The sequence below is a fragment of the Ursus americanus genome, chromosome 35 (genome assembly GCF_024610735.1).
Source record: "Ursus americanus isolate L20-20 chromosome 35, mUrsAme1.1.p, whole genome shotgun sequence".
In the NCBI taxonomy this organism is placed as follows: Eukaryota; Metazoa; Chordata; class Mammalia; order Carnivora; family Ursidae; genus Ursus; species Ursus americanus.
The window spans coordinates 8,925,559-8,948,364 of NC_142161.1; the positions used below are offsets into that span (position 1 = coordinate 8,925,559).

The window sequence follows — 22,806 nt, forward strand, 5'->3', positions numbered from 1 at the left end:
AGATTTAACAATCCTGTTTGGATGTATTACATTGCACAGCTCACATTATACATTTTGGGAAGATAAAATTCAGGTGAATCCAGACTTAAAAATTTTTAAATTTCAGAAAGAAACTAGAATCAATTTATAGAATGTTATCTCAAGAAAATAAAAGATTTCAACAGAACACAAGCAGCAAAAAAAAGTAGTAAGAAAAAAGTTTGATACATTTGATTTTAATAAATTCAAAACCTCAATACAACAAAATTATAAATTATGAAAATGATAGATTTAAGAGAACATACACACTTGACAAATGTTTAACAATGAAATATATTAAACATCAATATAATGCAGTTGGCAAGAGGGCAAGAAGTAAAATCAGTAACATGGTGGAAAAAGAGGTCCCAACACTAGACTTTCCAGAGAAACCAAATTCAACAACTATCCACAGATGAAAATACCTTTTTAAGAGCTCTGGAGCACATCTGAGAAGTTCCAATATGCTGGCAGAATAGAAAATTCAAAAACAGCCACATTGAAAATGGTGAAGTTTCACTTTATCCCCAAGAAGCCTTCCCCAAACCAGCACAACACAATGCTAAGAGAGACCGTCTTGGCCAGTGATTTCTCCTGTAGGGGAAAGAGAGTAAAATAGGCACCCATTTCCCTCGGTCTTTCAGGGCATTACCTGAGGAACCCATTTATGTCTCACCATTCGACAAAGAGTTAGCAACACTAAAAAAGAACCAAACAGAAATTCTGGAATTGAAGAAAATGGGATGATACATTCAAAGTGCTAAAAGAAAAAAAAAAAAAAACTGTCAACCAAGAATACAAAGTATGCTTAGTAAAAACTGTCTTTTAAAAATGAAGTAGACTTTCCCAGAAAAACAAAGCTGAAGGAGTTTGTATCACTGCTTTACAAGAAGTGCTAAAGAAATTTCTTCAAGTTGAAACAAAAGGATCATAAAGAGTAATACAATAGCATATGGAAATATAAATCTCACTGTTAAAGGTAAATATATAAATACAAAATAAAGTACTATGTAAAGAAGACACACTGAGCACTTTCAATCCTAGTGTAAGAGTTAGAAGACGACAGTACTGTTAATAACTTTAACTATAAAAATGTGTTAACAGACATATAAACATGTTATCGATGTCACAATATACAAATTGTATTATGAAGGGAGAAATAACGGTTATAGAGTTCTTGTTTGTAATTGAAGTTATTATTAGCTTAAGCAAGATTGTTAAAACTCTAATCTTTTTTTGTAAGCCTTGGGGTAACCACAAAGAAAATACCCAAAAAAGATACACGAAAGAAAACTAGAAAGGAATCAAAGAATATCATTAAAAAATTGCCAAATCATAAAAGACAGCAAGAGAAGAAGCAACAGTACCACAAAACAGACAGAAAATAATTAACAAAATGCAAATAAGTTCTTACCCCGTACTGACTTAAAATATAAGTGGTTTAAACTCCACAATAAAAAGACACAGAGTGGCTGAATGGTTATAACAGTAAGATCCATCTATATGCTGTCATCAGGTTGAGCGGCAGGCAGAGGGCGAGGGAGAAACAGACTCCCCACTGAACAAGCTCAATCCCAGGACCTGGAGATCATAACCAGAGCCAAAGGCAGACGCTTAACCACCTGAGCCACCCAGGCACCCCAGGAGAGTCACTTTAGATTTAAAAACGTCCGTAGCCTATAGGAAACAAACTGAGGGTTGCTGGAGGGGAGGTGGGTGGGGGGATGGGGTAACTGGATGATGGGCATTAAGGAGGGCACGTGATATAGTGAGCACTGGGTGGTATATGCAATTGACAACTGAACTCTACATCTGAAATTAATGATACACTCTATGTAAACTGAATTTAATTAAAGATTAAAAAAAAATAAAAAAGAACAGCCACAGCCTGAAGATGAAGAGATAGAAAAAGATATTGCATGCAAATGATAAGCAAAAGGAAGCAGGAGTGGCCATACTTCTATCAGACAAAATAGAGTTGAAGTAAAAAATTTCCCAAGAGAAGATCATTATATAATTATAAAAGGGTCAGTTCAACAGGAAGATATAACAATTAATAATACATATGCACCCAACATCAGAATAAGCATATAAACCAACACTGACAGATCGGAAGGGAGAAATACACAACAATACAATACATATGGGAGATTTCATTGCCTCATTTTCAATAGTGTCTACAACATCCACACAGAAGGTCAATCAGGAAACAACAGACTTGACCAACACTACAGACCAAATGGACATAAGAGGCTTATACAGAATATCATACCCCAGAGCCTCCAAATACACATTCTTCCAAAGCAAACAGAGAAAATTCTATAGGAGACATCACATTAGGTCACAAAAGAAGTCTTAATAAATTCTAAAAGACAAATTATCTCAAGTATTTTTCCAACCACAATGGAATGAAATTAAAAATCCATAATATTTAAAAAATGAAGATTTTCATATATATGGAAATTAAACATACTATTTTCTTATTTTTTAGTTTTAAACAACATACTCTTGATCAAACATAAAAGTAGAATCAAAAGAGAAATTAGAATATATCTCAAAACAAAAATGAAAACATACTTTCTTGGATACAGCAAAAGTATTATTGAGTGATGTTAATAGCAATAAATACCTTGATTAAAAAAGAAAGATTTCAAATACAAACCTAAAAGAAATAAAGAACTAAGCCCAAACAGATCAGAGGAAATGATAAATTTTAGAGCAGAAATAAATCAGAAAATAGAAACACAGAAAAATAACTAGGAGTTTTTTTTTTTAAATATCAGCAAAATTGACAAAACTTTAGCTAGACTAAGAAAAAGAAAGAAGACTCAAAATCAGAAACTAGGAAACATTACAACAGATGTCACAGAAAAATTTTAAAAGGTTCATAAGAGGCTGTTATGAATAATTATACACCAACAAATTGGACAACATAGAAGAAATGGATAGATTCCAAGAAATATACATACTACCAAGACTGAATTGTAAAAAAAATAAAAAATAAAAAATAAAAAAATAAAAATCCAAACAGATCTATCACTGGTAAGATTGAATTAGTAAACAACACCTCCCAAAAAAGGAAATACCAGACCAGAAAGTTCAAGGTGAATTCTAACAAATTTTCAAGTATTAACACCAATCCTCAAACTCTTGCAAAAATTAAAGAAGAGGGAAAACTTCCAAACTCATTTTATAGGGCCAGCATTGATTACCCCCACACAAAACCCAGATAAGGATACTCCAAGAATAGAAAACGAGGGGTCACATTCCTAATATAGATGCAAAAGTCCTCAACAAGATATTAGCCTACTGAATGCAATTGCACGTTCAAAGAATCCCACAACATGATCAAATGAGTTGTAACCAGGGGACACATATGAAAATTAAGCAATATAATCCACCACATTATCATAATGGAAGATAAAAATCATATCATTACCTCAAGAGATGCAGAAAAAACTGAAAAAAGTAAATACCATGATAAAAAATGCTCAACAAACAAGAAATAGAAGGAAATTACCTAACATAATAAAGGCCATATATACTGTGCCCAAAGCGGTATGTACTCACCAATGAAAACCTGAAAGTGTCTTTCTCCTCTAAGATCAGGAACAAGGATGCTCCTTCTCACCAGTTCTATTCAACGTAGTACCAGAAGTCCTAGATACAAAAATTAAGCAAGAAAAAAATATGTCATCCAAACCCAAATGATCTCTGTTTGCAGATGATAAGCTGTCATGTTATGCAGAAAACCTAAAAAATTCCACCATGCAAAACAAAAATGTCAGAACTAATCAATGAAAGTTGCAGTACACAAAATCAGCATACAAAAATCAGTTGCATTTCTATATGCTAAAAAGCAATCTGAAAAGGAAATTAAGAAAATAATCTCATTTTCAATAGTATCTTAAAGAATAAAACACTTAGGAATAAACTTAAAGGAGGTGAAAGACTTCTATACTTAAAACTATTAATCATCCAAAGAAATTCAAAGACACAAATAAATGGGAAAGACATCTCATGCTCACAATTGAAAGACTTAATATTGTTGCAGTGTCCACACTACCCAAAGTGATCACTATCAAAATTCCAATTTTTTTTCACAGAAATAATCCTAAAATTTATATGGAACCATGAAGGACCTTGAATAGCCAAAATAATCTTGAGAAAGAAGAACAAAGCTGGAGAGCACAGGTTTCCTGATCTCAAAACACATACAAAGCTACAGTAAGCAAAACAGTCATACTGGTCTAAGAACAGACATATAGACCAATAAAACAAAATAGAGAACCCAGAAATAAACCTCTACATACATGATGAGTTTCAGCAATGGTGCCAACACTACATATGGGACAAGGATGGTTTCTTCAAAAAATGGTGCTGATAAAACTTCATATTCACTTGCAAAAAAAAAATTAAATTGAACTTTTACCTTTTACCATACACAAAAATCAACTCGAATGAAATAAAGCCTTAAATGTTAAGACCTGAAACTGTAAAACTCCTAGAAGAAAACAGGGTGACTTTGGCAATGATTTCTTGGGTACGATGCCAAAAGCCCAAGCAACAAAAGCAAAAATAGACAAATGCAATTATGTTACTCTAAAAACCTTTTGCAGGGATATCTACCAGACCATCCTGAACACCCTGGAAAACAGCATGAAAAGTAAGAAGATATATTTATATCTCTACAAACAGAACATCTCCGGCACTGGATATCAAGGTATGAAGTGGGGAGCTGAGAGCTTGCGGGCAGATATCAGATGATAAATGGAAGGTGAAGGGAGCCGCCACACTCGTGGGCTGGGAAGGCAGAAGCCTCCTGCGCTGGGGAGCAGCCGCACTAGCAGACCTGGAGCAGCGGGGAAACCAGATGAAAGCAGGAGCTCGGGAGCGTGCACATGCGCACAAACGGGGGGGGGGGGGGGAGGGTGGCTGGCGGTTTTAGAAGCACAAAGGGCAGAGGCAAGCTGGCCATGGGAGTGAGGACTAGGAGAGTGGCTGTGGGGTGCACAAACCAGGATGCTCCAGGTTTCTAGCAGCACCAACAGAAATGGAGTCAGAGTGGCCTGGAGAGCTCAGTGAAGAGCAGAATGTGATCTCTCTGTTCTGAGACAGAGGTATGGATACGGTCACTGCTGCTCTGACTCTCAGAATGAGACCCAGAAAGCTGCCAGGGAAAGCCACCAGAGAACAAAAGCCCGGAAAAACTGGTTTGCGCTGTGCCCATCCGCACCCACACACACACAGGGGGCAGGGCAACTCTACCCAAACGGGGTTGCCTGAGTATCAGCACAGCAGGCTCCTCCCCCAAAAGGCAGGCTGAAAGAACAAGAAGCCCACATCCCTAAGGTCCCTATAAAACAGGCGCACCTTGCTTGCATCCTGGTCAATAATTTGGGCTCTGTACATCCCCACAACCACACCTCATCCAAATGACAAGGAGGAGGAACCCCCAACAAAGGAAAGAAACAGAGACTGTGGCCTCTGCCAGAAATTATGGATATGGATATAACCAAATTGTCAGATGGATATGGATATAACCAAATTGTCAGTTCAAAATTTATTTGAACAAACTGTAGCTGAGAACTTCCCTAATCTGTTCAAGGAAACAAGCATTCGTGTCCAAGAGGCAGAGAGGACCCCTCCCAAGATCAATGAGAACAGACCAACACCACGACATACAATAGTACAATTCACAAATCTTAGATCCAAGGAAAATCTTGAAAGCGGCAAGGCAGAAGAGATTCCTCAAGTACGGAGGGAGAAACATCAGAATAATGTCAGACCTGCCTACCTAGAGAGACCTGGCAAGCCAGAAAGTGCTCTGAATATGTCTTGTCAGCCCTAAGTGAGAAGAACATGCAGCCAAGGATGCTTTATCCAGCAAGACTTGTCATTCAGAATGGATGGAGAGACAAGGAGCTTCCAAGACTGGCAGAAACTGAAAGAATATGTGACCATCAATCCAGCCCTACAAAAAAATATTAAGGGGGATGCTATAAAAGTAAAAAGGCCCCAAGAGTGATACAGAACAGAAATTTACAGAAACAATCTATAGAAACAAGGACTTCACAGGCAACATGACAACATTAAAATCATATCTCTCAATAATCACTCTCAATGTGAATGGCCTAAATGCTTCCATAATGCCACAGGGTTGCAGATTGGATAAAAAGAGATGACCCATCCATATGCTGTCTACAAGAGACTCGTTTTGAACCTAAAGATACATCCAGACTGAAAGTGAAGGGATGGAGAACCATTTTTCATGTCAACAGATCTCAAAAGAAAGCTGGGGTAGCAATTCTCATATCGGACAGATTAGATTTTAAGCTAAAGACTGTAGTTGGAGATACAGAAGGACACTATATTATTCTTAAAGGGTATATCCAACAAGAGGATCTAACAATTATAAATATTTATGCCCCCAACAGGGAGCAACCAATTATATAAGCCAATTCTTAATCAGAATATAGAGACATATAGATAGTAATACATTAGTAGTAGGGGACCTCAACACTCCACTCTCAGCAATAAACAGATCATCTAAGCAGAAAATCAACAAAGATACAAGAGCTTTGAATGATGCACTGGACCAGATGGACCTCAGAAATATATACAGAACACTACACCCCAGCTTTGAATGACATACTAGACCAATGACATACTAGACTAGACATACTAAACAGAACCCTATACCCCAGAACAATAGAATACTCATTCTTTTCGAATGCACATGGAACTTTCTCCAGAATAGACCATATACTGGGTCACAAAACAAGTCTCAACCGATACCAAAAGACTGAGATTATTCCCTGCGTATTCTCAGACCACAATGCTTTGAAATTGGAACTCGATCACAAGGAAAAATTTGGAAGAAACTCAAACACTTGGAAACTAAGGACCATCCTACTTAAGAATGATTGGGTAAGCCAGGAAATTAAAGAACTTAAGCAATTTATGGAAACCAAGGAGAACAAAAACACATCAGTCCAAAACCTATGGGACACTGCAAAGGCGGTCTTAAGGGGGAAATACATACCATACAAGCCTCACTCAAAAGAATAGAAAAATCTAAAATGCAGTCCTTATATTCTCATCTTAAGAAGCTGGAGATGGAACAGAAGAACAGGCCTAAGCCATGCACAAGAAGACAATTGATTAAGATTAGAGCAGAGATCAATGAATTAGAAACCAGAAATACAGTAGAGCAGATCAACAAAACTAGAAGCTGGTTCTTTGAAAGAATAAATAAAATTGATAAACCACTGTCAAGACTTATCCAAAAGAATAGAGAAATGCCCCAAATTAATAAAATTATGAATGAAAGGGGAGAGATCACGACTAACACCAAGGAAACAGAAACAATCATTAGAAACTATTATCAACAACTATATGCCAATAAACAACCTGGAAGAAATGGATGCCTTCCTGGAAACCTATAAACTACCAAGACTGAAACAGGAAGAAACTGATTATCTAAATAGACTGATTAACTGTGAAGAGATTGAAATAGTGATCAAAAACCTCCCAAGAGTCCAGGGCCTGATGGATTCCCTGGGGAATTCTACCAAACATTCAAAGAAGAAACACCTATTCTCCTAAAGCTGTTTCAAAAAATAGAAACAGATGGAAAGCTACCAAACTCATTCTTGAGGCCAGCATTAAAAGGATTATCCATCACAACCAAACGGGTCATCGCTGGGATGCAAGGGTGGTTCAACATTCGCAAATCAATCAGTGTGATAGAACACATTATTAAGAGAAGAGACAAGAACCATATGATCCTCTCAATTGTCACAGAAAAAGCTTTTGACAAAATGCAGCATCCTTTCCTGATTCAAACCCTTCAGAGTGTAGAGATAGAGGGTACATTCCTCAATTTCATAAAAACCATCTCTGAAAAGCCTACAGCAAATATCATTCTCAATGGGGAAAAGCTGAGAGGCTTTCCCTTAAGATCAGGAACACGACAAGGATGCCTACTCTCGCCATTATTGCTCAATGTAGTACTAGAAGTCCTAGCAACAGCAATCAGACAACAAAAAAGAATAAAAGGTATTCAAATTGGCAAAGAAGAAATCCTCTTTTCGCAGATGACATGATACTTTATATGGAAACCCCAAAAGACTCCACCCCCAAATTACTAGAACTCATACAACAATTCAGTAATGTGGGAATTCAGTAATGCTCAGAAATCAGTTGTATTTCCATACACGAACAATGAGACTGAAGAAAGAGAAATTAGGGAATCGATTCCATTTTACAATAGCACCAAAACCCATAAGATATCTTGGAATAAACTTAGCCAGAGAGGTAAAGGAACTATACTCTAGAAACTACAGAACACTGATGAAAGACAAAGACACAAAAAGATGGAAAAACATTCCATGCTCATGGATTGGAAGAATAAACATAGTTAAAATGGCTATGCTACCCAGAGCAATCTACACTTTCAATGCCATCCCGATCAAAATACCAATGACATTTTTTCAAAGTGCTGGAACGAACAATCCTAATATTTGTGTGGAACCATAAAAAACCCTGAATTGCCAAGGAAATGTTGAAAAAGAAAAACAAAGCTGGGGGCATCATGTTGCCTGATTTCAAACTATACTACAAAGCCGGGATCACCAAGACAGCATGGTACTGGCACAAAAACAGACACACAGACCAATGGAACAGAATGCAGACTCCGGAAGTGGACCATCAACTCTATGGTCAACTAATCTTTGACAAAGCAGGAAAAAACATCCAGTGGAAAAAAGACAGTCTCTTCAATAAATGGTGCTGGGAAAATCAGACAGCTATATACAGAAGAATAAAACTTGACCACTCTCTCACACCATACACAAAGATAAACTCCAAATGGATGAAAGACCTCAATGTGAGACAGAAATCCATCAAAATCATAGAGTAGAACATAGGCTGTAACCTCTACGACATCAGCCACAGCAACTTCTTTCATGACACGTCTCCAAGGCAAGGGAAACAAAAGATAAAATGAATTTTTGGGACTTCATCAAGATAAAAAGCTTCTGCACAGCAAAGGAAACAGTCAACAAAACAAAAAGGCGACCCACTACTTTTTTAAAATGGCAAAGGATCTAAATGATATTTCTCCAAAAAAGATATATAAAATACCAACAGGTATTCGTAAAGGTCCTCAGTATCATTAAACTTGAGAGAAATGCAAATCAAAATGTAAGAATGACATATTACCTTACACCTGCTAGGATGGCTATTATCAAAAAACAAAAGATAATAAACGTTGACAAGGATGTGGGGTAAAGGGGGGTGCCTGGGTGGCTCAGTCAGTTAAGCGTCTGCCTTCAGCTCAGGTCATGATCCTGGGGTCGTGGGATCGAGCCCCGCATCCAGCTCCCTGCTCGGCAGGAAGCCTGCTTCTCCCTTTCCCACTCCCCCTGCTTGTGTTCCCTCTCTCGCCACCTCTCTGTCAAATAAATAAATAAAATCTTAAAAAAAAATAAATAAAGGATGTGGAGTAAAGTGAATCATTAAGTACAGTTGGTGGGAATGTAAACTGGTGTAGCTACTATGAAAAACAGTATAAAATTTCCTCAAAAGATTAAAAAATAGTACTACCATGTGATGTAGCAATCCAAATTCTAGGTGTATATCCCATAGAATTAAAATCAAGATCTTAAAAAGATATCTGAATTCCCTGTTTACTGCAGCATTATTAACAATAGTCACTTTAAATGACCATCAGGGATGAATGGATAAAGAAAATGGAATGGAATATTAGTATTAAAAAAGAAGGAAATTCTCTCACATGCAACAGCAATGTCCTATCCTTGGACCATCCCTAATTCCTTGGGAAAGCTCCAATTTCATTAAATTTTTCTTTCGTTATATTGGCCTGAATAAAAACATGGATAAAAATTTACTAGAATTAACAAATATAGACTATTTTAAATTTTCTCTGTTATATTTTACTTCATGTTATTAAAAATTGTGTTGGGTGCTTCTGGTCCCAGGAATATCAAAGGCTGATTTTATTCAGGGACTTGTGATGACTCCTCCAAGCACCCTTAAAAAATGAGTAGTTTGGAGACCACCAACCTAAAAATACCGTTGAAGTCTGTGTTTATATATAAGGCATTGCACTGAAATATCCAATACTAGAATTAATTTACCATGTTTTGACTACTCTTACAGGATCCTGAAGATATCCTGTTTATTCTCAACAGCTTGGCATTTCAGTCAAAGTTGAGAATTTTATTGTGCATTTCCTCTAACAGACAGTGCATATGAATGCTAAATAAAACTGGCCAAATAGTTATCTCTGGTGAATTTCTGCTGATACTTACATTGCTCCTGCCAGAGAAGTGTCTATTTATCCTTTCTATTTGATTCCTCTTTGTAAGATATCCCCCCGCAAGCTTTTGACAGCTAGTTTTATTTAAATAGCCTTTGCTGTGAACATTTATCAAAGATTTCTTGTAAGTTTCTATAAATCACATGCAACAGTTGCCTGTTTATATGCAATATTCGATCAAATTAAAAATAGTTAGGTTGTCATAATCTCTGCCTGTGCTTCACCTGTATCTTCTATAAAGACAGTATCTTTATTTACCAATATAGCTTAACACAGAGTCTTCCAAGTAAGCTTTCAAAAAATTAATGAGTATCCCATTTTTATTTTTGACAGTTACAAAAATGAATATGTGTAAAATGAAACTAAATTCTTAAACTGTAGTCTCTTCAAGGCTTGTAAATGTACAAGATCGGCAAAGTGTTTGTTGCCAGATTTAACAAGTGAAAATAAACCCAGCTAAATTTTAACTTAAGGATAAATTTTATCATAAATGTGCCTCCAAATATTTCATGGGATTTATTTAAACTGAAGAGAAAAACAACATCTTTACTTGAAATCAGATCTCACTGGGCATCTTGAATTTTATCTGGCCCCCCTACAAATTGGTATTCTGTAGCTCAGTGTGGTTGTTGCTATTTTAAAGAATAATTTCTTATTATCAAGCAAAAGATTTCCTTTAAAACTTTGAGAAAGGTATCATACATCCCAGGTAATCGGTCTTCATTTAGTTTACTAATTAGGTCTAGAACAGCCTGTCCGTATACTAATTTGTAATCTAATACTGCAACCCTACCTGTTACAGGCTACTTTTGAACTGAAATTTTTCTTTACAATATTCCTATTAAAAATTAAGGCAAACTTTCAGTTCAGTTTAATGGTATTTCTGGTTTCCTGAGTATACGTTTTCTTCTCTATCATGTAGTTTTACATAATTGTTGTAAAGGTATCTTTATTTTATTTTTTTTTTTTTAAAGATTTTATTTATTTATGTGACAGAGAGACAGCCAGCGAGAGAGGGAACACAGCAGGGGGAGTGGGAGAGGAAGAAGCAGGCTCCCAGTGGAGGAGCCTGACGTGGGGCTCGATCCCGGATCGCCAGGATCACGCCCTGAGCCGAAGGCAGACGCTTTAACGACTGCGCTACCCAGGCGCCCCGTAAAGGTATCTTTAAATATCATTTGATTTTGGTGTCTAATTTAAAATACACCTTTACCTTCATCAGTAGTACTCCTTCCCTTTGCCTCCCTACTTCCAGGCAAAATAATAAATGTAGGATTTTTTTTTCTCTTCCCAGTTTCCCTGAGCTTTTACCTAACAAAAGGCTAGTATCAAAAAGTAGTGACAGCTTCTGGCAACAGAAGATTAATAGGATACTGAATAAACTCCATACTCATTTTCAGTGTTTTAAATGTTAAATTTTTTTTCTGTAATTAAAAATAACATGGCTTTAGGAGGAAATGTTAGGCAATGTTCACCAGAAATTATTTTAAATCAATTTCCTTATTTAGTAAGGTAACTTCAGACTTCTGTTATTTTTAAGTAATCTCCCTTTCCATTTTTAATACTATAGCTTAGAAATTGATAGACTTCGGGGCGCCTGGGTGGCACAGCGGTTAAGCGTCTGCCTTCGGCTCAGGGCGTGATCCCGGCGTTCTGGGATCGAGCCCCACATCAGGCTCCTCCGCTGTGATCCTGCTTCTTCCTCTCCCACTCCCCCTGCTTGTGTTCCCTCTCTCGCTGGCTGTCTCTATCTCTGTCAAATAAATAAATTAAAAATCTTTAAAAAAAAAAAAAAGAAACTGATAGACTTCATTTTTTTAGAGCAATTGTAGTTTCACAAAAAAATTGAGTGGAAATACAGAGTTCTCATATACTCCTTTACCCTCCCCAGCACTGCAGACACACACACAGATTCCCCTATTAACATTGTGCATTAGTGTGGTACATTTGTTACAATTGGTAAGCCAAAATTAATACACTATTAGTAACTAAAATACATGGCTTATATTAGGCTTCACTCTTTGTATTAAACATTCTGTAAGACTTTAATATAGAATGCCATATATCCAGTATTACAGTATCATAAGAATAGCTTCACTGCCCTAAAAATTCTTTGTACTTCACCTATTCATCCCCTTCTCCTGCTCCCTGAATCCCTGGCAACCACTGATCTTTCTGTCTCCCTGATCTTGCCTTTTCCAAAAGATCACTTAAGTTGTAATTACAGTGTATGCTGCCTTTCAGACTGACATCTTTGATTCAGTAGTATGCAATTAAGGATCCTCCAGGTCCTTTCATGTCAAGATAGCGCCTTTCTTTTCATTGCTGAATAATATTCCATCGTAAGGATGTACCAAAATTTCTTTATCATTTGTTGAGAGACATTTTGATTGCTTCCAAAGTTTGGCAAGTATGAATAAAGCTGCTATAAACACTTGTGTGCAGGTTTTTGTGTGGACACTCATAAGACTTTCCCAATAATTTTGGATTTTTCCTTCTCTTACCTGGATGTCAAATTCAGTCAAGTTATGATCGCCATTACATGACGGTTGATGTACAATCATCGTCTCTATCAGTTCTTGTTCACCTCTCAGGACAGGAGCTAATTCAGAGGATTATAGCATCCGTCTCTGTGACTCCACAGGTATTGTGCTGTTTTTAGTGTCTCTATCAGTCTTGTAATGCAATGCAGTAGCTCTACATTGCAGTTATCATGGCAAAATAAAAAGTGTTGGAATGTTTATGGGCGGGGGGAGACAGCTTGTGAATAGTCTCACTTGAGATGAACAATATCACCTCTCAAGAGTCTTCCAATACTATCCTTGAGTTGGTACGTCACACCAAACAAAAAGTTATGAATATACAATCAAGTATGTTTTCAAATATCGTATTTCATAAGGACTTATTCATTAAAGCCATATTATTTTGTATTCCTATGTGTTACATAAAGGAGCATATGAAGAAAATTAAGTCAGAATCAGACAACTGTTCAAATACTGGAATATTCAAATGTTAGAATTATTCCTAATAAAGAGCTTAAAATATGAGATAATCTCCATTTTTCATATTAAGATAATTATATACTGCATTTGTGGCTTTTGCAAACATAGCTGTAATTACCCCTGGCATTGTACTGCTTACTGTCTTCCCCCCCCTTATTAAAGCTATTTATTTACAACAAGTGCTTTGTATGCAAACATTAGTCTGCTGTTAACAAAAGTGAAGCCCAAATTTGTAATTAGCTACAGCTGTACATGCTGCTTCCTTTATTCAAAGTCTTCTATCACTTTGAAGCTGGTTAGCTCATTTTATTCTTTGTGGGAACCAATCTTGGATACTAGATAAAGCCTTGTTCTCCATATGCTGAGTTCAAATCAACCATTATGTGTTCCAGTTGGGATAGGGGTACAGTTCATAGCAATAGCTGGATTGAAGGGAAGAGAAGGAAAAGGCCTTAGGCAAACTTGTGCATATTGCATTAAATAAGTGTGAATATTATACATCAGTAATTTAAACACCAATTCAAAGTTCCATGTCTAAGTTATATATATCTTTAGTTCCAATTAAAATTAAGTGCTTCTCTTCTATCATAGAATCGAAATACGACCTGATATTTTTTCAATATCATTTAATCCTATCTCATGTATAGCCCATTGATAGAATCTCATATAAATTAGCCTGGGCTCTGTGACTGGGAAGTTACCTAACCTCTCTTCAGTTTATTCATGTATAAAATGAAGATAATAATAGCATATACTTCATTGGGTTTTAGTGAGGATTAACTGAGTTAACATTCATCAAACACTTCGAATGCTGCCTAATACACAGTGATAGTAGTGTTAAATTATTTTAAGATCTTGTGTATTTTAGGAGGTACTTTTTTATCCATTATTGATGTTATTGACCAAAGTCTACAAATATAAAGACATCTCTATTAAGTTAACTAAACTGATGGGTTATACAGGGGGGAAAATTGGGCAAAGGAGCAAGATATTTTCTTCAATATTTTGTTTATATATGGTTGAAAATTCTAGCAGGGGAAAATGTCCTACCACTCTTTCCTAGGATTTGGGTGTTTTTGTAGTGCTACATGAAAACAGGAGTATATTTAACTCCATTGGCTTACTTCCAAATTCCAGAAAATTATCATGGAGTAACTGACACTTTTACTTTCCAAATTACCACTACAGATATGCCCAGAAAAGAAAATTACAAAACCTAGTAAGGTTGGCCTTTCACCAATGGCAGTTAAAATTTTCCAGAGAGAAATCTGTTTGATATTTGACAGATAAACATCAAAGAAAGGAGTTAATAGAAAAACAGCATTATTTTTAAAAATTCACTCAAAAAGATTTATGTGTAAAGATCAAAAGTTAGAATTTCAAGTTATCAATGGAGTTTGTTCAAAGTAAAAGATACATTTCAATAACTTGGGCTTTCATAAACAATAGTATTTTCTTAATTTAAATATTTTTAAAACATACATAAATAAATCTCAATGAAATCTTGTGATTTTCAGGTAGGATTTACAGGGTAACACATCAATTAAGACAATCTGAGTATTTTGTTTCTTTACTTTCCTTGAGAAAGTCTCCTAATTTAAAATCAAGTTGACACTGGAGGGGCGGGACCTCTAGATATGGGTCAATTCTTTCAATAACTATTAAAACTAAGCCCAATATTAACTAATGACCAAGAAAATATTGATGCAAAGTAGGAAAGTACTGTCAAGATTGAGTAACTAGAACACGTCAGGTTTTGCATTTGTTAGTTTCAAGGTAAGATGGTCATGTGCATGTGGGTGCATTTTTACAAGGTGAGTGTTGACAAGGACAGAAAGATAGACAAGATTAGAGGAAGGTGGGTCTTTGATTCCTGCCTCAAACAATTATTTTCTGCAGTACAGACTCTCAAACAGCAAACTTACGTGGTTCTTAACTACTTCAGTTTATTAATAATGTGCTGACAAAACCCCAACACCAAGCAGCAATGATGAATGGCACCCAAATACAAAAGCGCGTTGAATCAGGCATCCAAAACTTGGATTTTTTGCAGTTAGCAAATTTTTAACACCTATTCAGAAAACATTTCTTTTGAAAGATTAATTGGTTTCTGCATGCTTTAAAATTCAGAATTCAGTTCAACAGTTGGTAGTCTCAATTTATTTGCCTCCTTATGACACTTAAGGCCACTATCAGTCCTGACAGCATTAACATAAAGGATACAACTTTTATAATTAGCTTCCATTTCAAGTTTCCTGAGAATAGCTTGGGATCTGACAGGCACATCATGGTACCCAGCTGGCACTCAAGGCACTAAAGGCAAAAATACCTCTAGGGCCTTGGTAACCCACAAATATCCAGACCTTTCTTCAAAACTATTGTTGCCTGTCCACTGACGGCGGACTGTAGAGACAATTGTGGCAAAGTTGCCAGAGCTCCCATGGCTTACCATTTGCCTACTGATTCTGAATTGTTTTCCTGACCATAACCCTTCCCTTATGTACCTTGGTCATCACACTGGACTTCCTCCTTGAATCATGCCTAAACTTGCTATGTTCTCTGAACTCTGCCTTGGGACAACCAGTTCTTTAGTTGTACAACCTTATTAGTTGGACAGCATCTATCTCAGCTGCTCATGTCTTTCCCCATTTCTCCATCCTTTATACTATGGAGAGTCTAGCTTGTTTTGCACCTTTCCTGTCTCAGGTCAAAGCAGTTCCAGGGGTAATATCTTGGCTTCATTGCCACGGTAATTTTTCATCACATTCTTGGTTACTGAATTTAAGAAGGTTTCTCTGATATAAACCTTAATAGATTTGTTTCTCCTTATTTAAATAGTTACAAATGTGATTATTGAGTGCTCCTCCTTACCAACCAGTTAATTTTTTTAAAACTGTTGATTAGTGGTTTATCATAAAAATTCTATTTTGCCACAATTGAAGTGTTATATTTTTCTAAGACGGTCATAATAAAAAATAATGAAACATTTAAAAACTCTAATGTGATGGCTGTACTCATACTTGAAATCTTTATCTTTTAGGAGTATGAGACTACAACCCAGATCTTAACAGAAATAAAATTAAAATTGGCCTATGTGTGACAAGCTGATTTAAAAAACAGAAAAAGGGCAAATTAAAGAGAATATGTTTTGTTCAGCTGGATTGGAATTAGAGCTGGTTGCATGGTAGTTTTCCTAAAATGGCCTACCCATAAGGTTTTACCCACCAGGAAAGGTATACATTTAATCATGATAAAAGCAACAAGATGTACTGGAGTCAAAAAGCTGAAGAACCAGTATCAGGGCTAGCTGCAATTACAAAAGAATAGAAGCAAGAAACCTTAGATATCAAAAGCATGAAATCACAGGTCATAAGGCAGAAGCCCAGGTAAAAGCCTGTGGCATACTTCCGATGTTCTAAACGTGGCAAGGCTCTAAGCACAACAGATGCAAAATAGAATACTCGTCTACTTCCCACTTTAGTTCTGTTGAAGAGAAGGGGGACTTACAGCTGCTTGAAAGTAACTCTTGGGGTCCAAAATCCAATTCCTGCCACAAGGACTGAAAATCTGTTCATTCTTATTAAAGACATTTAAAGATGTTCACATCTTTGACGCTACCGTATCCCACAATTTGGCCCTTTCCATATTCACTTTTTCTCTGTGAATCCTAGCCCCTGTAATTCCTAGCCCTCCGGTTTCTGGACCTCTTATCATTTTGAATCTATTTAACTAAATGCAAATTAAAGGGAAAATTATCAGTAATTTTGTGTTAGCCCCCAAGAAAGGGTCAATAATATCTTAATAGGATCTCACTGTTGTGTGGTCGTATTATCATCTGACGCCTCACAACAGCTAGTAGGAGCCTCACCAGTCTCTACCATCATTTACACTAAATCTCAACATACAACTTCACCTGCTTCTTTCCAGCAAAACAGAAGCTACTGGATGAGAAATCCCTCAACATCTCAATCTCTCCCGCCACTGAAAACAAATTGGAACCTCCTCTCTATTTATGTCCTTATAGCCTCCTTTTCAGGGCAAATTTCTCCTCCTGTCATTGGAGAATTTCACTGTCTTCCAATCTGCATGAACATTTATCAGCTATCACTTCTCTCTTCTGGATTCCTCACATGCCATTCTTCTGCAGTACTCAAACTTGGCTTCAGATTGGAGTTGCTTGGAGAACTTAAATACTTATTGCTGGGCTTCACTTCTAAAGATTTCTGTGTAATTGGTGGGAAGGGTAGCCTGGGCATTATCATATTTAAAAGCTCTGCAGGAGATTTTGATAGGCAGCCAAGACTCAAAGTCACTTAGGCTCTACTGGCTCATTTTCCCTAAACACAAAACATCCAAAATTATTTTTTTATTTTGTTTTTTTCTATGATTTTATTTATTTATTTGAGAGAGAGAGAGAGAGAGAGAGAGAGAACGATCATGAGGGGGGCAATGGAGAGAGAGAGAGGGAGAGAAGCAGATATCCCTTGAGCAGGAGCCTGACCCTTTTGGGGGGGAGTGGAGCGGAGAAGGGCTTATCTCAAGACCCTGGGATCATGACCTGAGCCAAGGGCAGGTGCTTCACCAACTGAGCCACCCAGATGTCCTTGTGTTTACTTTCAAAAAGCCACTTTTCTAAATGTTTGCCTCCTTCCTTTCTGTACAGTCCAACTTCTCAAAAGGATAGGATCTATTTTTTTTCTTCCATCATTTGCTTTCTTTTCTCAAGCCTATGTATTTGAATTCTTTTTTTAATATTCTACTGAAACTACTCCTACCAGTATCATCTCTGGCTTTTACTAAACTCAACAAAAACTATTGTTTTTATGCATCATTAGTCTTCCTTCTGAATGCTGTAAAATAGTTTCCCGGTTTTTCCTCTTTTGGGCACCAGAAACACTCTAAGGGCAGGAGATGCAGTGGTAAACAATACAGAGCAGGTTCTTGTTCCCAGGAAGGCTGCATTCAACTATGGGAAAACAGATGACAGAGGATAAACAAGGTTGTTGGATAATAGAGTAACACAACAAGGTTGTTTGACAGAGAATGAGCAAAGGGCGAGGGGAATGTACATAAAGGATGGTTTTAGATAGGTAGGTCAGAGAAGGCCTGAGAAAGCTCTATTTGAGCTGAGAAAGATCAGAAAACATGGTAGAAGGCACTCCTGGCAAAAGGAGCAGCAAGTCCAAATGGCCTGAGCTCTGAACACACTTGATGTGTTTGAAGAAAAGAAAGAAGAGCGGTGTGGCTGAAGGAGAGTGATCAAGGAGCGGCATGGCGGGAACAGCAGCACGGAAGGAGTTGGTATTTTATGCCAATTGTAATAGAAAGCTATTGGAATGTCTTGATCAAAGCCAGTGGGGCTCTCGGATTCACATTTTAAGGTGAAAGTGGTGCTTCCTTTTCTTCACATCCCCTAAGAATAATGTTGTATGATTACTGTATTATTTATTTCCCCTTCATTGTCGGCACTTCTTAAGTACTCCATCACAGACCCTCCACTCTTCTCAGTATACATACTCTTTTCATGATCCACCCTGTGACTTTAGCTAACACTTATCTTTACTGATGACTGTGCAGGATCTCTTTTGAGCTCCAAATCTATTGTCTAGCTGTCAGGATACATCAGCATAGACTCAGCGGTCTCCTCAGACCAGCTTTCTCCTTTCTGCATTCCCTAATTTAGTGAACGATACCAGCATCCAGTCAGAATCATTGTAGGTAGCCTTGGCTATTGCATACACTTGGTCAATAACCTTGTCACATAAAATTTCCTCATTAAAATCTATGTTAATCTAGTTTATTCATCTCTTTCCTCTGCCTGCACTCTAATACTAATACCCTGCTATCTTTGCAACACTTCTCAACTGATAAATGTCAAATGCCTGGTTTCCCTTTTTCTAGTTTCAGCTCTGTCATATACAATCCATTCTGCTTACTGCTGCTGGATGCATATTGTAAAAAACAAAACACAAACAGATTTGATCACGAGAGTCTCATGCTTAGACATATTTGATTAAGGGAGGTCTTTTCAGTGTGTCTCTATTTGTTTTTATGGTGATAATTTATTGAGTTCCTGGCCTAACAGTTACATATGTATTAACCCATTTCTCACATTAACTGTAAGAGTCAAGTTCCATTATTACTTCCACTTTACAAACGAGGTAACTGAGGCACAGAGAGCTTGAGTAACCTGACCAAAGTACAGAGCCAGTAAGCAGTAGCACTAGGATTTAAACTTAACCTGATTCCAGAGTTGTTGGTGACCAGATTCCAATTTATTAGTACAACGTACAAGTGTCTATGTGGCTGCCCTTTGAAAACTTCCCAGTCTTCATTTCTCAAACATTTCTCTTATATCACATTCTCAGGCTATATTAAACATATTATAGGTCCCTTGCTGACATCATTCTCTCATATTCTATGCCAGGTCCCTCTGCTGTGATCGCTCTCTTCTTTGTCACCCAATTAAAGCTTCTTTGTCACCCAATTAAAGCTTCTTTGTCTTTTAAGACTGTCAAAGTCTATTTTGTCTACCTCCAGGAAATCTCCCAGTTAATGTTGTTGTCTATTAGTGCATTACCAATCTGTGCCTTCCACTATTATAGTAACTAATCCCCTCTACGTCATCTCAACGTTTACTTATTTATATTCCCATTAACATTAAGAGTTTCTTAAGACGACTAAATCGTTCATTCCTATATACCAGTAATGGTATACACATTACTTGTGTAATGACTGGTTCATAACATTTTTTTAAATGTATTAATGAATAAATACCACCCACATTCGTTGCTATATCATAACAATTCAGTTTCATGGTTATCTAGTAGAAAAGGTGGTCCTTAAAAATGGGGTACATAAGAATTTTGAGAAATAAGATGAGAACATCTCTAAGCATAGGGAAGCTACTCGGTAGCTGATACATAGGCAGGAGCAATTGTTAGTTATTGAGAGACTATCGGGACATTGAACGCTGGAGGAGGGGTCAGAGGTTAGAATGCTATGAAGGAGAAAAAGGATACATTAAAAATTGTATACTAGACTCAACCAAGAACTTAATAGCTATCCTGTGTTATTATAATAGTTACCACCTTTCCTGGGAAATGAATCTAACTAGCCACAACCATCTCACCACATTGAACTGTTTTCTTTGTTCTACCGACCTATAGATAATTCAGCTACAAAGAGAAAAAAAAAAATTCTGTCAATCACTTTGCCGAGTTAGAACCTTGGAATTAAACTTATGATTTTACATTTAAATAAATTGACTAGGGAGATAGCTTTATAGAGAAAACTAGTGGGGTTTTTTTGGAGGGAAGAATTTAAAGAAGAATAGAGGTGCTAGAAAAGAGGGCTCAAGAGTCTGAAAATCCAGCCAAAACCAAAGCTTCAACATTTAAAGAAGATTGGTACTTGGAAAGCTATTCGCTAGTGCAGTGTTCCAGCCTGGAAAGGTGGAGAATAAAATGCTGTTTACAAGTTTTCTCTAGTTTGTTATATAAAATGTGTTGTGCATGTGATATCTAAATTTAAAGTAACATGATTTAAACTGCACTACGTGATGAAGAGTCCTCTGAGGTCACTAAAGCTTTGATTTTCCAGTTAGCTTACTTTATAGCTAGTGCTTTGGAAGCCATCAAGTCCATAACGAGATAGATCAATCAGATTGTTTTTATTGGTCTACTGCGTACCATACACTATACACAGCAGTATTCACTGAATCAGACTGCTTGGGAACAGCAGCTTTAACCTTGAGACTAGAGCAGAGAAAATAACAGCTTCAAAATTAAATCCCCATGAATTATATATATTCTTATATAAAATTGAATTTTTAAACAGTGTCAATTGAAATCCGTTGGTAATGAACCAAGTGCAGTTATTTCAAAGAGGAATTGTGGTCAAAACATCACATGTTCAGATTTAAAATAGCTTTCTAAACTTGATATTCAAACATCAGACTTTGCAGAGGTTCAAAGAAACCCATGTTTGTAAAATGGCCTCAATAATCTACTATTTTATAATGAATCATCGAGCCTTACATCGGAAACCGGGGATGTACTGTATGGTGACTAACATCATATAATAAAAAATCATTATTAAAAAAAATAATAGTAATCTACTATTTTAAAGGTCAAGTAAAAAGAAATAGATGACCTCCAGAAGTTGCTTCAGAGGCTTATGGCTTTAGATTTGTCTATCCCCTTCCAAAAAAGAATCTAAGGTAAATTAAAAGAAGGAAGGCAAGCCAGTCATATAATAAATAGCACTCATGGTATTCAACAGATGTCAACTATTTCCTCCAGATTTTTGAGAAGGCTCAAAAGTCTATATAAAAAAAAAAGAAAATCAGCAAATTGCCTTACCTATGGGTTTCTTAAGTACAAATCCTTAGCTTCATCAGTGTTCAGTTTCTCCCACAAAAACTCAATTGGCAATCAAGGGGAAACTGGAGAGACTGGTGCAAGGATCACTACGCAGAAATAGCGGAACTTCTACCACCTTACGCCAGTTAGAATGGCAAAAATTGACAAGGCAAGAAACAACGATTGTTGGAGAGGATGTGGAGAAAGGGGATCCCTCCTACATTGTTGGTGGGAATGCAAGTTGGTGCAGCCACTCTGGAAAACAGTGTGGAGGTCCCTTAAAAAGTTAAAAATTGAGCTACCCTATGACCCAGCCATTGCACTGCTGGGTATTTACCCCAAAGATACAGATGTAGTGGAGAGAAGGGCCATATGCACCCCAATGTTCACAGCGGCACTGTCCACAACAGCTAAATCGTGGAAGGAGCCGAGATGCCCTTCAACAGATGACTGGATTAAGAAGTTGTGGTCCATATATACAATGGAATATTACTCAGCTATCAGAAAGAACGAGTTCTCAACATTTGCATCAACATGGACGGGACTGGAGGAGATAATGCTAAGTGAAGTAAGTCAAGCAGAGAAAGACAATTATCATATGGTTTCACTTATGGAACATAAGAACTAGGAAGATCGGTAGGGGAAGAAAGGGAAAAGAAAGGGGGGGTAATCAGAAGGGGGAATGAAGCATGAGAGACTATGGACTCTGGGAAACAAACTGAGCGCTTCCAGGGGGTGGGGGAAATGGGATAGGCTGGTGATGGGTAGTAAGGAGGGCACGTATTGCATGGTGCACTGGGTGTTATACGCAAGTAATGAATTATGGAACTTTACATCAAAAACTAGGGATGTACTGTATGGCAACATAAGATAAAAAAATACTATTAAAAAAAGAAATAGCGTATCTTCAAGACAAGGTTAGAAGTTCACATTACAGTATCTAAATAAGCACAGTATATAAACAGGGGTAGAATTCATATCCAAAGGATCTGGTCTGTGGAATGTGGACATGGCATGAGCATCTGTGGCATTGAGGATTCACAGGTGGTTGAGCCAGTTTTGGTTCTAAAGAATTCCT

At 37.0% G+C, this 22,806-nt stretch overlaps 1 long non-coding RNA gene across 1 annotated transcript in view; it reads right to left on the minus strand.

Annotated features, from left to right (window-relative positions):
- LOC148107104 (uncharacterized) overlaps nucleotides 1-22,806 on the minus strand; it is a 57,273-nt gene that overhangs the window by 30,917 nt on the left and 3,550 nt on the right. The window contains exon 3 of the long non-coding RNA XR_015723039.1: nucleotides 3,589-3,678. This is a non-coding gene — a long non-coding RNA (uncharacterized LOC148107104). The remainder of the gene's footprint in view (nucleotides 1-3,588; nucleotides 3,679-22,806) is intronic.